General features: G+C 39.0%; 1 pseudogene; it reads right to left on the bottom strand.

Annotated features, from left to right (window-relative positions):
- Nucleotides 1–211: 211 nt before the first annotated feature.
- On the bottom strand, nucleotides 212–3407 carry LOC133254345 (tripartite motif-containing protein 5-like; annotated as a pseudogene).
- Between the last annotated feature and the right edge of the window lie 1519 nt (nucleotides 3408–4926).

Raw genomic sequence — 4926 nt, 5'->3', positions numbered from 1 at the left:
ATACTTAGTTGTGTTTATTTTTTCACAATGATCTTGTGTATGGTACAATTTTATAACAAGATTATTTTAAGAAAATAAACATATCACTTAAATATGCTATTCAAGTTTACACTTCTAATATGTAGAGACAGGGCTTGAACTTAGACACTCTGAACACAAAACTTTAATTCTTAATACATATCATTCATGATATTTTTTCCTCAATTTCTTAATGAATATTGGCATCATGGATAAACTGAGACACAGCTCAGCACTCACTCTTTAGTGAAGGACTCCTATACTAGGTCTAATATACAAATGTTTTTGAAAAGCTTTCTATCATTTTCTCAGTCAGTGGCAGAGTAAATGAGATTGTAAAATTTGGCAAAGGTGTTACATCAATACTGCTCTTTCTTTATGGGGCATCCATCATTTTACCATGGAGTATGGAAAATTAAGATTTTCTAACACATACATGATATTGGGGAAAATATGACACAAGGGAAATTGTTCACCCTCCTAATGAATGAAGGATGTTCAAATGGAAAAAAAATAGAGAGGCAGCAAGGAAAAAGGGTAAGAATGTTGCAGATAAGCACAGGTGTGTCAGATGCACCTACAGTAAGAGGCACTATAGAGGAGTGAGTGTGAATGTAAGAAGACTCAACGGCTTGGTGAGAACAGAGTCATGGGGGCACCACAGTTCATAGGATTGAAATATGGAACTATGTTCTGAGGAAAGGAACATGAAGAGAATGTATAAATGGGAAACCCATGGTTGGTGACATTGAGAAATAAGACAGTGTGAGCCTCATAGTCTAGGAAAACCCCAACACGATGGGGAGAAACACTCAGGGACAGGCTTAAAATCACAGGACCTGAGAAGGAAGACTCAAAGGCATTATATACAGAATCATGTTTTAACCCTATGACCCAATAGCCATTTTTAGGTTGATATCTTGAATAAACATTGTGACAATTTCCACAATTTCTATTTTTAGGTTTATATCCTGAAAAACCAATTGGATAATTTCCATTTCCTCAATTTCCAAATACTGATGGTACTATCATGGTATTTTCACATTTTTCACCACATACCCCCAGGATCCAGGCACTTTTCTTTGACACGTCTACCTCCCAGTAATGTCTCCCTGATGTGATAACTGGGGAGCCCAGGACACCAAAAGTTTCATAATTATAATTCAAGTATGCATTATAGCCTTGGTCACTGGATGCATATCTAACTTGTGTCTGATCCGGAGAAATGACAACATTTGCACACTTGGGAGAATTCAGGGTCACCTGAACCCAGTAGCGTTGCACATCTGTCAGCTCATTAAACACATGCAGTATCTCTCTCAGATCAGGAGCTCGAAACACTCTCCTCTGTTCCCTGGGGAAAGATTTTGGCTTCTTCAGAGCCAAGGTTTCACTCCTTTTCATGATAACATTCGCATCCTGCAGCAGCTCCACTGTTGATCCCTGCAAATGGCGCTCCACATCTGAGATGAGATTGCTCACCAATAGCTTCTCTTGGACCAGATCATTCTTAGATCCTGCCAGCTCTTTGAGAATAACTCCCAACTCATCCTTCAGTTTTCTCAGTTCCTTAATCTCCTCATTGTCCAGGATTTGTCTTAGTTGTGTAAACTTTCCCTGGACATTTTGTATCTCATTTTGTATTTGAATTTTCCAAGTAGACATCTCTTCTCTGACTTTAATTTCCAACTCCTCAGCTTCCTGTTTTTTCCCCTTCAGCCTCTGCAGACATGATTGGAGCTTTTTCTGGTACTCTGGCACAATCTCCTCCATGAGGAATGTGTTGTAACCTCGGTGCTCCTGAGATCACTCGCAAAGCCAACAAATGACCTTCCCATCCTGCTCACAGAAGAGGTGGAGTTTCTCTCCATGGTGAACACAGAGATTTCTCTCTTGCTCCACCTCTGGGCTCACCTTAACCTCTCAGAGTCTCTGCACTATATTGGCCACATGCCTGTTAGGCCGCAGGTTCCCAGGCTTAAGGAACCTCCATACTGTTCTTTGTATCAGTTCAGTTCAGTCACTCAGACATGTCTGATTCTTTGCAACCCCATGAATTGCAGCATGCCAGGCCTCCCTGTCCATCACCAACTCCCAGAGTTCACTCAAACTCATGTCCATCGAGTAGGTGATGCCATCCAGCCATCTCATCATCTGTCGTCCCCTTCTCCTCCTGCCCCCAATCCCTCCCAGCATCAGAGTCTTCTCCAATGAGTCAACTCTTCACATAAGGTGGCCAAAGTACTGGCCATGATAAGTACTGGAGCTTCAGCTTTAGCATCATTCCTTCCAAAGAAATCCCAAGACTGATCTCCTTTAGGATGGACTGGTTGGATCTCCTTGCAGTCCAAGGGACTCTTTCAAGAGTCTTCTCCAACACCACAGTTCAAAAGCATCAATTCTTTGGCGCTCAGCTTTTTTCACAGTCCAACTCTCACATCCATACATGACTACTGGAAAAACCATAGCCTTGACTAGACGAACCTTTGTTGGCAAAGTAATGTTTTCATATGCTTTTCAATATGCTATCTCGGTTGGTCATAACTTTCCTTCCAAGGAGTAAGCGTCTTTTAATTTCATGGCTGCAGTCACCATTTGCAGTGATTTTGGAGCCCCAAAAATAAAGTCTGACACTGTTTCCAGTGTTTCCCTATCTGCTTTTCAATATGCTATCTAGGTTGGTCATAACTTTTCTTCCAAGGAACGAGCGTCTTTTAATTTCATGGCTGCAGTCACCATTTGCAGTGATTTTGGAGCCCCCCAAAATAAAGTCTGACACTGTTTCCAGTGTTTCCCTATCTATTTCCCATGAAGTGATGGGACCAGATGCCATGATCTTCGTCTTCTGAATGTTGAGTTTTAAGCCAACTTTTTCACTCTCCTCTTTCACCTTCATCAAGAGGCTTTTTAGTTCCTCTTCACTTTCTGCCATAAGGGTGGTGTCATCTGCATATCTGAGGTTATTGATATTTCTCCCAGCAATCTTGATTCCAGCTTGTGCTTCTTCCAGCCCAGCGTTTCTCATGATGTACTCCGCATAGAAGTTAAATAAGCAGGGTGACAATATACAGCCTTGACGTACTCCTTTTCATATTTGGAACCAGTCTGTTGTTCCATGTCCAGTTCTAACTGTTGCTTCCTGACCAGCATACAGGTTTCTCAAGAGGCAGGTTCTCTTGAAGAGTTTTCCACAGTTTATTGTGATCCACACAGTCAAAGGCTTTGGCATAGTCAATAAAGCAGAAATAGATGTTTTTCTGGAACTCTCTTCCTTTTTCCATGATCCATGGTCTGTATCAATTTACCTTCCCAACAGCAGAATAAAAGGGTTCCCTTTTCACCAATCCTCTCCTGTATTGTTTGTAGATTTTTTTTGTGTGGATGGCCATTCTGGTCAGTGTGAGGTGATACCTTTGTAGTTTTGATTTTGATTTCTCTAATAGTGATGTTGAGCATCTTCTCATGTGCTTCTTGGCCATCTGCATGTTTTCTTTAGAGAGATATCTGTTCAGGCCTTACACCCATTTTTTTTGATTGGATTGTTTGTTTTTTGGTATTAAAGTCCATAAGCTATTTGGATATTTTTGAGATTAACATTTGTTGCTTCATTTGAAAATATTTTCTCCCATTTGAGGATTGTCTTTTCATCTTGTTTGTGGTTTCCTTTGCTGTGCAAACTGGAGAAGGAAATGGCAATCCACTCCAGTACTATTGCCTGGAAAACCCCATGGAAAGAGGAGCCTGGTAGGCTAGAGTCCATGGGGTCGCAAAGAGTCGGACACGACTGAGTGACTTCACTTACTTACTTACTTTGCTGTGCAAAAGCTCCTAAGTTTAATTAGGTCCCAATTGTTTATTTTGCTTTTATTTTCATTATTTTAGGAAGTGGGTCAAAAAGATCTTGCTGTGATTTATGTCAAAGAGTGCTTTTCCTATGTTTTCCTCTAACAGTCTTATATTGTCCAGTCTCCTATTTAGGTCTTTCATCAATTTCAAGTTTATTTTTGTGTATCATGTTAGGTAGTGTTCTAATTTCATTCTTTTACATGTAGCTGTCCAGTTTTCCCAGCACCACTTGTTGAAGAAGCTGTCTTTGCTTCATTTTATATTCTTACCTCCTTTGTCATAGTTTATGTGACCATATGTGCATAGGTTTATTTCTGGGCTTTCTATCCTGTACCATTCGTCTATATTTCTTTCTCTGTTCCAGGACCATACTATTTTGATTACTGTGGCTTTGTAGTATAGTCTGAAGTCCTTCTTCACAGAATTGAAACAAGAAAAACTTCCATTTTGTATAGAAATACAAAAGAAACTGAATAGCCAAAATAATCTTGAGAAAGAAAAACTCCAGCTCCATTTTTCTTTCTCAAGATTATTTTGGCTATTCAGTTTCTTTTGTATTTCTATACAAAATGGAAGTTTTTCTTGTTTCAATTCTGTGAAGAATGCCATTGGTAATTTGATAGGAATTGCATTGAATTTGTAGATTGCTTTAGGAAGTATACTCATTTTCATTATGTTGATTCTTCCAATCCAAGAACATGGTATTTTTCCACATGTTTGTGTTCACTTTGGTTCCTTATATCAGTGTTTTGTAGTTTTCTGAGTGTATATATTTTGCTTTCTAAGCTAGATTTATTCCTAGGTAAACTTTTAAGGAGTAGTGTGAGTAGAAAGAAAATGAAAGCATTCTTGGGGTATCTGATTTAAATAAACACAGTTTGAGCTTGGTGAGTTATCAAGTAAGGATAGTTTTTTAGCTCACTATGTTTCAGACATATGACTATGTCTGAAGAAGTTAAAGATGAAATAATTAATGAAGTATACAAAAAATATTTCCTGAGAACTAGGAGGTAATGGAATTAATAACTCAACAGTAAACTTTCCTTGAAAAAGGAGAAGTGG

This window comes from Bos javanicus, chromosome 9 (genome assembly GCF_032452875.1).
Source record: "Bos javanicus breed banteng chromosome 9, ARS-OSU_banteng_1.0, whole genome shotgun sequence".
Lineage (NCBI taxonomy): Eukaryota > Metazoa > Chordata > Mammalia > Artiodactyla > Bovidae > Bos > Bos javanicus.
The sequence above is the reverse complement of the archived record's forward strand: the minus strand, read 5'-3'. Positions and strand labels throughout refer to the sequence as shown.